We start from the raw sequence: 12,507 nt of genomic DNA on the forward strand, positions 1-12,507 counted from the left end.
TAGGTTTGTTCTCATATATGTTTGACAATCACTTGTATTCCCTGTTTGCTGGCTAAACATCTGGGAATATCCCACAGATTTACCAGGCGGATAGGCAGCAGATATGGGCCCATATACTGGACATTCTGGCCTCATCTGTACAGTTGTGAGCTATGGTTTTGTATGCAGCCTACATCCACTCCCAGGATTCAGGCCATGGCTGTGTCTGCTACATCTTAAACACTGTCCATCACAGTTGTGTCTGCTAGATATTGCTGCATATCTCCTATCTGCTTTCTGTCTTATTAATCCCCTGTGCTTTTGCATTATGACCTAGTATTACAACACTCTTATATAGATCTCCTAGACAGTAATATTTTATAGGACAGTGTGGGCATCAATGATGTGTAATACTTCATTATTCAGAGCAACTGCATCAGTTGTAATGCCATACAATACCGATGTAAACAGTACCAGTACAGGGTATCATTCTTGTATTTCTGAGCACAATGTTGGTAAGTGGCAGACCTGTAGGATCAATGTTTGTTAGCACTACCTGAATGTTCCCACACACAGTACCAGATTCCACATTACTATTATGCACATACATCTCACTCTGATACTTTACATGCTCTGGCCACAGCTTGACAAGTTGGGTTTCAATGGTAAATATGTGGCTTCTTAGTCTCATAAGGTTTTGGGGAGTTGCTAGTGTGCCAGCTTTGTTCTCATAGATGTGTGTCAATCAGTTGTATTTCCTGTTAGCTGCCTATACATCTGAGGCCATCCTACAGATTTCCCAGAGGGACAGGTTGATAAGCAACAGATATGGGCTACTTTACTGGACATCCTGGACATATCTGTACAGTTGTGGGGTATGATTCTGTATGCAGATTACTACCACTGGCAGGCTTCAAACCATGGCTCTGTGTGCTAAACAAAACAACAGTTCACATCTCTGTTGCATGTGCTATTTGGGTTTTGCTGTCTGCATTTTACCTGTTTTCTGTCTATGTGTCTCTCAGTTGTGCTAAATGGCCTCTGGGGATTACACCAGTCATATACAGGCATTCCTACACATTCAATTTATGGTGCACTGTGTGGGTAACAGAGCTTAATACAGCAGTACTATTACATGATTGCAAATCTACATTAACACATTATACTAGAGTATACACATGCAGTCCAGCAGTTAGACCTTTATTGTCAGGATGTTATGCTTTTATTTATATACATACTATATGAGACTCTTCCTGCCATATTCTCCAGTGTATGCAGTGCTTGCCTTGAACAATACAAGTTTTAAACAGGTAATTGATTTACTACCACTTTTAGTTTTATTTTCTGTGACAGTAAATGCATGAGTATTACTGACCTGCCTCACATCGCAACCTTGCCAGGTGACTGATGTTGGCCTCCTGGTTCACGGTCCTCTCCATTGCAGCTGTGGGGGACATAAGAGGAATATTTAGTCATACCTATCCATGATATACTGATCTGGCATTATTACACACATAGTGAGGTGATACTTACACACAACTGGAACATCACCTGCCGCTCTAGCCTCTTGGATCTACTGGTCCAAAAGTCTCCCTTACGTCGCTTCAGGTCGGCATAGTGATGCCTGACCTGCTTATCAGTTCAGAGTATGCCAGTGGCACTGATGGGGTCACAGATGAGACAGTCCCAGCCCTCTGCCTTATATTGGGAACCCTGATACTGGCTCTGCAGTGGTCACTAATCATGGTCTTTGACAAGGAGTCCTGCCATGACTCTGGACTCCTGAATGCACCAGTGCTGCACCCAAAAGCTCACTCCTTCTCCCCTTACTATCATTGTACCTGTAAGTGGAAGGTACAACCAGTTATGAGATGTATTCCCACCTCTTTGGTTTAAGTAGGGCCGATTTCCTGCAATTTTCCATGATTGGTCAATTTTAAAAAAGCTAAGCTATTGGAAAACCTACATACCTAGGCATGGCATTGTTTAAAGAGCTATAACACTGGGCACATTGAGTCAGCTGGCCTACATATTGCTTACACCTCCAAAGCTGGCCTGTGCAATGCTTAGCATTGCTTACATTAAACTTTGCATTATAATTCCTTTTTTGGCATTGAGTTATTATTTATTGCACCTTATATGTATGCCTGGTATCCATGATTCATGTATACGCATACTGTATGTGGTCCTTGTGTTTTAATGGGGACTTCAGCACTCTATTACAATTACACCTGATTTCTGGGCTTACTGTTTACTCCAGTTCACATATTTATGTTATGTAGTGGGTTAAGGCACATATATCTGTATACTGATTCCTTTCACAGGTTCAATTTGGTTTTACTATGGTGAAGACTTGTTTGCTGATGCCTCATTCTTCTCTACTTCTGTGATGGCTTGGTTGTTAACTACTGTGACTATGGTGTATAGGGTCCTGGGTTCAAATGGCTGTTTATTTTGTTGATGCGCAGAACAAGGGCCATTGGATACACAGTGATTAAGATACTTTTGAGCATTTGTAAGCGGGTTTGCGCAGGTTGGTGCAAGGGTAAGCAATGGTAACCTCCGGTTGCATATGCTTACAGAGAGTTAGCTTCAAAATTGCTTAACTTGTGTGCGCATTGCTTACTCGCATGCAAATGGGCTTAAGCTCACTTACTAGTGCTTAAATATGCTTACTACTGCTTATTGGTGCTTAAACCTGTTTACTAGTGCTTTTTTCATTATGACACTGACACCTCACATGTGCATTTACTGCAGTACTCCAGTTCATAAATATATGTTATTATGGGTTATGCAACAAAAATATTAGTCATAATGGACTTTGCCATAGAAAATTTAATGTGCTGTAGTGGGACTTCAACCGTGAATGCCTGCTTGTAAGGCAAATGCTTTGCCCACTACACTATTGCTATGGTGCTTCATTTGCATATCTCTTCCTTATTATTCTCTTCAGCCATTTAAGCTGCATTAACCGCAGCTAAGTGATGGGCACACATGCGCACCTACGGTTAGCTTTAATCGGATTTTTTTTTTTTAAAAAACGGGTTTGGTCATTTTATTTCTGTATACTTTTGCTGTTGTACATGAGGGGGACTGTTGCTGGAGATATGCAGACACCTATGAGCGGTTGCGCTCATGTCTTACTCTTTCTGCTGTTCTTCATTGTAGAGGCGTGTATATTCTGAGAGCTCTGCTCTTGGACATGCCCCCTGCATGCTTACACGCTCTGTGTAAGATTAGGAGCTCAGGCAGCATGCCTCATTACTATGCATGGCGCGCTGCCTTCCTGCTCCTAAATGGCCCCCTCTGTGCAGGACTAAGCTAGTCCTGCATTGAGGAATAGTAAATCCGGGGGTTAGTCTCAGTTTTTGCCTTTGAGTAGTTTGGAATACCGCTAACATTTATACATAATCTGTACTAATTTAGGCTCTAATGCAAACATGCTTTTAATAAGTACAAGTGCCCAACCTAGTTTTCTCTTGACATGATCTGCGCTGAAACTACATACATTTCTTCCAATAGCAACAATGTTTGTTATGCTACAAATGCCTACTTGACATATTCTATACCAATAATGTTTCAATTTATTGTATTTCTGACAGTGCTGATTTTGCCTATTTTGTACTCTACCATGTTTAGGGGTTGTGGCTGAAAGTGTCTGCAGTCTAACTCATCTACTTAGCAAATGCGTAAATAAATTGATTATTAATAGAAGTATTATACATAATGCTGCAGAGGTAAGTTACTAATATAATTTTACAGATGTAAAGAAATCCTAAGAATTCAAGCAGTCAGATTTATTCTGGCTGTGTAGAATTCCATAACACCCATCTGTTTTCTTTGTGGCAAAATGATACCACTTTCATGCAAAATGTTGTTGTATTCATATAACATGCAATATACACAGCAGGAAGCAAGTCAGTGGCTCTCTTAAGCTTTTTCATGTTAGCCCTTGTATCTGCTCGAGGATCAGCACAACATATTTACTTTTACACTTTCAGATTTTAATAATTAGCAAATACAGTAGTTTGAGTGAGTTCTTTCAGAGGGGAAATGGGAACTTATGATTCATTTAAGTTCCTTAACAACTTAAAGGACATCACTGGAGGGAATTCTTCCACTTAGTGGAAACATGAAACAGGAGTGATAGGACACTGACCTCCTTTAAACTGGAGAGGTGTGAAGGTGGAATCATAGGAGGAAATGGGTGCTTGATAAAATACAATGACTCGGTCAAAATCAATAATAGTACTTGATGTGAAGTATCTAAACTCTCCCTCACTGAATAATGAAATTAGTTCTTAGGTTACTAAACACTGTTTATGTAGTCCTACTTTATACCATAGCAGTTCTTGTTTAGCTATTATCTTTTATGGATTGCTGCCGGTACTCTTAACTGTTATAAAGAATAAATGGAGTACAATGAAATGTATTATTCTTAATGCAATCTTAGAGTGTTTCTTGTGTAAAATGTAACAAACTTGAATCTTGAATCATGTTGACATTTAAAAGGAATGTTCTACTGCTATATTTAACACCTTAGAATACAAAGCCATTCAAAACTTCTGTGCAAACGGATGAGTCATCCAAGCATTTAAAGTTGCCTTTTTATCAAAGTTTAAACAATTATCACCTGTTTAATCTTGATTAATCTGAGACTATTTCTTCAATTAGAAGATAACGTTTCTTTAAGTTCACGGATGGCTATGATGCCTTTCACAGCATTCCTGGAATAATAATTGATGCCAGATGCCCAAATGACTATGGTCGCCATAGGTGTGACTGTCAACTCAGAGTTCACTTTTTTTTTTGCTTCCAGCTATATTCACTACGCATAATATCCTGAGTATCTCTTTTTATCTCATTACCTATTAGTGTGTATTTCTAAGTTAGAACTGCAGTACATTAGTTATTATTGTTGATCATTGCTAATGGTGGTTCTTTTTTAAAGTGCATCTCATTGCTCTTAACAGATTTATGTTTTTTTCCTAGGCATAAAAGAGTCACTTTTTATGACAGCCTGCCCACTGTTTTATTTTGACACACTCGTTCTTAAGTATATTTGGTGAATTAGAAGAAATAAATTAGTCCAAAGATAAACTGTTTGACTTCCAAAATTAGTTGACCCGTAATCTCACTTAATATACTTTGTTACTGTTAACAACCTTTGATACATTTGAAATTTTAAAATATCATGATACTTGATGTACATCTTTTTCTTATTGAAAAAGGGTAAAATACTCCCAATCACTCTTGTACAGGGCATCTTACATTATCATTGTCATTTTCTCATCTTTGGTGAAAATGGAAAAGCACCTTAAATGTTAGCTGCAATTAGGTATATTTTATCATCAGATTTAAAAGAGGGACACCCATTTCAAAAATGAAGGTTTTACATTTACACTGTATTTTTCTACACACTCCACTGGCCTTGCATTGATTATTGGAACTGTTAGTGGCCAGCAAAACTTCTCCTTTGAGGATATTTCCACTATTGCGTATAGAGATGAAGAGCCTGTTTCTAACCATGACAAATGAATACTCTAAGAAAAGAGAAACCTCATTACAGTTCATATTGACTCTGGTTTATATCCTGCACCATTCAATTCTTTTTGTTAGGTTCCAATTTATGTCTACATGCTGATAAAAGGTTAGCAATGGATTTCATTCAGCTGAGGCAATGTGATGAGGAGACTATCACAAGCATTTATGAACGCTTTAAAAAAGTTATGCTGTGAATTTTGAAAGGAATTTAAAACTAAGCAACTATGAAACTGCATAGAAATAGTATGTGTTTATATATTTCTTCTGCTGTTTTTTTACCACTGCAAGGGGTGACTTTTTCATGCATTGCATTTTCAGTGTATGACTCTCAAAGCAAAATTTATATTTTCTGCAAGCACTTGAGATTTAAATGCATGGGCTGCAAACAGCTGAGCAGAATGGCTTCTCTGAAACAAGCTTCCTGTCATAAAATATCTACATTTTTGTACTTAATTAAAATTAAATAACACATGCATGCATGCTATTGCTCTTCTGTTAATCGACTGAGTCATATAAAAACAACAAAATATGACAAACTGATCAAATGTTATAACTGATTTCTTGAGACGTGATTTTTAAGGAGCTGTGGTACTTGAAATATTTGCTTATCTTTTGTAATCAAGGCTGGGAGACTTATTAAAATGTGACCAGCTTCATAAATTTTTTATATGAGTTTTGAGTGCTGCTAAGACTGACTGAAGCAAATGGTTTACACAATTGTTGAACTGTAAGATCTGCATGTAGTGATACTGTTTTTAACATTATTAGGTTATCTTCTCACAAGTAGTCCCAATGAAGAGAAAAAAAAGATTTTTCAAATGAGCCAACACTTGTGTATGTTGTTACATGTTTGTTGACAAGCTGGCAGGAAAACCCTAGAGTGAAGGCATTACAAGTGAACAAGGGGCTGTTTGTGTGCAAAAAAAGTCAGGCTGCAGGGTAAAATGATGGAATTGCTGTGATGGCATTTTCTTTCAAGTACAGTTTCAGTGACACCATGTGATGCATGCTGTGTGTTGCATTCTAGTTCTTGTATAGTACTGTAAATTTCATCATAGAGGCCACTTAGGAAAGTATAAAAATGGATTTTAAGAGATTTGAACGTGTGTGTTACTGCATGTGAACACATTAATATTTGTGTAGACAGGCTTTGAGTGTGTGTGTGTCAGTTTGGGAATGTGAGATGCATGTACACATGAAGAAAAGTGGACTGCTTTCTGAACTTGTTTCTTGAGGAATTAAATCCACCCATTTTATTATTTCACATGGATATCAAAAATAATAGTGATGTGTCATTAACAGGGCATCTTTGACAGGACAGGTTCTGACCTACAGAAGCATGTTTTTTACAGGAAGATGAAGAAAGTGAAATATGTGTACAGATATGTATTTTTTCAAGCTTTCCTAACTAAAACCATAAGGATCTAAATCTCCAGTTAACCATATCATATTCATAAGTATTTCCTAGTTGGAAGTGCTAAGTTTTTATAACAAAAGATTTAAGTTCTCTTGAACTCATAGGCTTCTCTTTTAGCCCTGTGATGGTAAAAATAGCAAGCATTCATTCTCTAAAGGAACTGCTTCAGCCATTCAGCTATTTGCAGTCACCACAAGAGTATATTAAAAGCATTGCATTCCACCTAAACCAGTAATGTTACTCAAAGGGTGGGCAAATGGCTGTTGTAGAACAGAAGACAGTTGACAGATAGAGAGAATGAACAATTCAAACAAATTATCACGTGAAAGGGGAAAGTCAGATGTGACACAGATATTTTGCTTTCCCCAGACTGATTATAACTAGATTGCAACAGTACATTGGAGAAGTAAAATGTCATGGCCAAAGTTTAAGGAATGAATAATTTCTGAGTTTGTAAATAAGGACATTAGAAATATTTTAATCCCAGAGGCAAATTTAGTTTTGTTAAAGAAGAATCTTTGAACCTCTTTAAAATGCTCGACTTATTCATAATGGTACATCCTATTCTGACCCAACTGACATTGCCAATATCACTGTGAATAAATTTAGTGGCAACTTTACCACTTAGACTTAAAAAACCGATCACTACCTCTTGCGTTACTCCTTTTGTTTGTCCTTCCCGAAATCTGACCATAAACATGTAACCTTCTCCATTAAACTCCCTCAGTATATATGTGTGGAGGAAGTTCCAGGAATGGTGGAAATGATCAAACTAACTTAAAGAGAGGACAGAGAAAAGCAGATCAACCAGCAGTGGTCTGCCCATCCAAGTATCTGTAATACTACAGTTCAACCACAGATAATGTGAAAGTAGAGATGAAAGATTGACAGCTTATCAAAAGATTAAAAAAAATGTATTGTTTCAAAAGAAAATATGTTAGCTCTGTAATCAAACAAGGGAAAGATAAGAGTACATCACCATATTATTAGAACCAGATCTCAAAAGTAGTTTGAACTTAGGTCCTCCACACTATCACTACAGATGCTCTACCACTAATCTAGTGAAACAGCTGAAAACTGCCCAAGGTGCTCACAGTACTGGGGCACCCTTTTCCCTTATCCACATGTGAGACTTACAGATAAGCAATTAAGGACAAGGGAAGTGTATTAACATGTCCTCACAGTCAGGTGCAGGAGTGCATCTACTCAAACACAATACATCAAGTAATCAGACAAAGAGAGGAAAAGAGAGTGCATCTCAAAACTTTCAACATCAATTGGCTTAATATAATATAGTCTACATGGCCTTAATACATAGTGATGTATTTTACACATTTGCAAGATAATTCTACTTAAACGAACATGAATGTACAAAAGTTCCATGAGGATGCTTTAGAACTGAAGGACCTACATAAGAAGGAGGTACACCTTGACTATGTGACAATAAACACATTAGACACAGAACGTTATGACTGGGTCCCTGATCCTAACTAACCTGCAGTGTACTGGGCACTACCATTATGCTTCATATTCAGGAAAAAGCAAACTGTTAAGCATTTTCTGATACAAGAAAGGTGCTCAACAGAGTTTTGTTAAGCATCTCTCAGTGCTGTTATGCTGTAATCTCACATTAATCATAATATTCTATATTACATGTTCTAGACATGGATTTCAAGAAATTCACCTTGAGAGAAGAGCAGGGCAAAGTATAACAATTTACAGAAAAAATGTTGGAGCACAAAATTAATTACTGCTTTGAAAGGAAACCTTATTTGACTCAGCATCCCCTTAGTATATGTATGTGACACTTGAAGCTGCCACTGCTGTTACATAAAGGCACTCCTGCCACTGATTCAAGCATCTATAGGTATATTAGTGTCTCCAGTCTTATGGCAAGTTTAAGGGATGAATAACTTCTGAGCTTGTAAATAAGGTCATTGGAAATATTTTAATCCCAGACACAAATTTAGTTTTGTTAAAGGAGAATCTTTGATCTTGTTTAAAATGCTCAAGACCTATTCATAATGGTACATCCTATACTGACCCAATTGACATCGCCAATATCATTGTGAATAAATGTACTGGCAGCTTCACTACTTAGACTTAAAAGCCCCAAAATATCTGAATATCCTACTCTACCAATTATCTCTAAGGATCATAGAAGTTAAGATAAATGATCATTTACTTACCTGGCTAAAGCCTTTGATAAAATAACACACACTGGCATTAATAATAAGCTTTCAAACCTTAATGTGCATCCCTGTATTGGCCATTGGATAGCTAACTGACTAATTGGCAAAGCTCATGAGTGCTGAATAGAAGTCCTAATACAGATCTCTGGGCAACTCCAGTAATTATATGTTTGCACTCAGAAGAAGACCCAACATTTATTTTGCTAATATCAAATCTAATGTCCTGGCCTTGTGTCTATGTAAATTTGCTCATAATTATAATTTGGGTGCCACTGTTTTCTCACATTGACATTCAAATACTTCAACAAATGCTAGACCATTCTAAATTATGGTGTAAAGAAACTGATTTCAAATCCTAAGAAACAATGGGTTTGAAAACACCTGTACTAGGTACCAATATCTACAAAAAAAAAAAAAAAAACAATTACTTGTGGAATAAGTTCCTAACTCAGTATATTGGCTTTTAAAGTGCCTCCAATTCCCATGGCATCTGCTCATACCAGTGAGCACATGAGATAGCACCTAGTGATAATGTATTCCAAGCATATGGAATGAGTTACAATTACAGGTCAAACAAAGTAATACTTTGGCTACCTTTAAAGCTAGTCTAGATGATTGGATTGGTAGATGGAAATGTATACCAGTGTTATTATGTATAGCTCTATTAGACATAGGAGGTTAGCTTTGTTAAGTGCTTGAAAAGTGTAACATGAAACTCTGTGTCTGATGGATATGGCTAAGCATTATATGTTTCCTGTAATAGCTTGCCTAGTATTTTTTTATGTTCCTCTCAAATAAATGACACACTCTTCCAAACATGACACTTTCATTAGGGATTAAGTCACCTGCGTTGTTATTGAGAATGTGTCAGTCGACTGTGACCTGTTTGACTGAATACCAAATAAATGAATACATTTGGGTGAAACAGCTTTTGCTTACAGCTGAGTTTTCTTTTCTTTCCATTATTGTGTGACTTCAGAGTAGGCATATTTAAGTTTGAGATTTGTGGTGATGTCCTTCCACATGGAGAGGTGCAGATGTGCTTTCTTCCTGACAAAATACATTTTTTCTTTTGGGTTCAACAAATATTGTTCTGCCCATTATTTTTGATTAATCATCAGTCTATCAGAGAGTTGTTGATTGCTTAACATGAATCCATTGATAACATACTATGATATGGAGACCATTTCTCAGCAAAAGTTCAACAATCTATCCATCTGGCTTAATTAATCTGTAATGTCATTATCTCTAGATGTAAGAAGTGTTATGTTTCTTATATTCATTTGCCATTAGGCCAGTTATCAATTTTAATGTTGTATTTGGCATGTTTCTGTCCAAGTGTATTATTTGGCTTGAGTAATCCCAGTGATACCTAACTAAAAGGATTATGGGCCTCAAGTCATTCATTTACCCACAGAGGCTACTGGGTTTCTCCTTATACTCTGCCCCCTATTAATGCCTCTGTAACAATATTTGCCTTGTCTTTTATGTCTTGAAATATTGAGTCCTATTCAATGTTCTGTACCACCACTGAATCAGTAGCTCCTCTACACCAGCAGATATATACGAATCGATGGTGGGAAGGATTCCTAACACACTGCACTGCCAACCTTTGGAATACGTTTCCCCTACAGTTCAAACAAAGTTGTACACTAGGCACATTCAAACTATACCTTAATAATTAGATGGGTAGCCATAAATGATCACCAAGATAAACCTGCATGGCTGTTTTTGACAAAGGAGAAGACCACTGTCAAATTCTTGTACCGGGGTCTCATTTGGCTTGTCTGTTGTTAAATACAGTTCCACCCATTGACCATTGGTACACTGTACATACATGTTATGTCTGCCTTAACTAAGTCACTATTATAAGTCATCAAAGCTCTCTCTCTGGGGTTTAGTTTTATGGGGTGCTGAAAAAGTGATTGCAGCACTACAAGGATACCTTAATGTTTTCCATTAATAAAGGAAGGTGCTGCAATGTCATAGGCACTACTGACCTGTTTGAGCTGTTACTTTGAAAATGGTGCTTGAACTCTATGTGCCAATTTTACTTTGTTAGACTGGATTGGATCATTGGATCATCATGGCCAAAGATTCCCAGACGACCCTGCAGTAGTTAATTTGTATTGGAAACAGGACCTGATTATGCTTCCATAACCATATTCTCCAGATTATAATTAGCAGCAAGGGTGGGACAATGGAGTTGCTTGACATATCATCCCTGCTCTTATCAGTGCCCCCTGGGTGAGCATTCTGTAATGTATAGACTGAGATACATCTTCTTATACAGATACATACCTCTAATGTAGTATATGCCTAAAAATTCATAGACTTAATTGACAAAAATGCTCCTGAGGAGCTGGCAAATAAATCAAATAAAGGGCACATCTTTCTTGGCCTGATTCTAACAAACATGCCTACCTCTTGCACTACTGATCAATGTGACCATAAACGTGTAACCTTGTCCATTAAACTCCCTCAAGCTCCTACATCAAACCTCACTGACTTTAATGAGTAGAAACATGCCAGCCTCAGCCTAATATGCAACAAAATGTCACAATTCACATCTGATTGCACTACCCAGACCTTAATACAGTAGCAATCATCATTAAGGAATTCCACACACAGCTAGCAGTCCCTGCCAGAGCCAAGTACCATGGGAAATTCAAAAAGAAACCACCTTGGTGGTCCACCATCATTAATTTACAGCGCAGTGGTGCACCAGTAGTATTGTCGACTCACAGCAAGAGGTTCTCTGGTTCTATTCTCAGCTGGGGTGCCTTCTGTGTGAAGTCTGCATGTCTTCCCTGCATTCATGTGGGTTTCCTCCCACATTACAAAGACATATGTCTGGAGTGTTTCTCTCTGTGCCTCCGCTGAAAATTGGGTTAGGTCCAAGTCAGGCTTTCCCAGTTAACAAATGATAAATAAATAATTATATAAATAAAGAAAGAAACTCCTTAAATTGTGTAGTATATCCAAGTCCACCTTCTCAAGGATAATATCAAATGTGTTACAAAAATCTGAAAAATAATATCAGTTCCACAAAAGCAGCCTATGAATTTAGGTTGGTCTCTAAAGCCAAAGATAATTATAAATCTTTCTTTAGCTGTATCAGAAAACTAAAACACAATACCCACTATTGCTCACTGTGGCCATATCTAACACAAGGCTCCCTAGGCAGCTGTATAGGGACTAGTGTTGGCTGTGGGGCCTCATAAATATCAGGAGTCCCTCAGTACACGTTAACAACAAAAACAACAAAAACAATCATCCTTCCCACTTCCTGTTTTCCCCATCTGATCTGCATGTCCCCTTTAAAGAACTGAGTCTTGATTCATGAACAATCATTTCCAAGCTACTGAACTTAAC

Source organism: Protopterus annectens, chromosome 1.part2, assembly GCF_019279795.1.
Source record: "Protopterus annectens isolate FY-2018-M chromosome 1.part2, PAN1.0, whole genome shotgun sequence".
Classification (NCBI taxonomy): Eukaryota; Metazoa; Chordata; order Ceratodontiformes; family Protopteridae; genus Protopterus; species Protopterus annectens.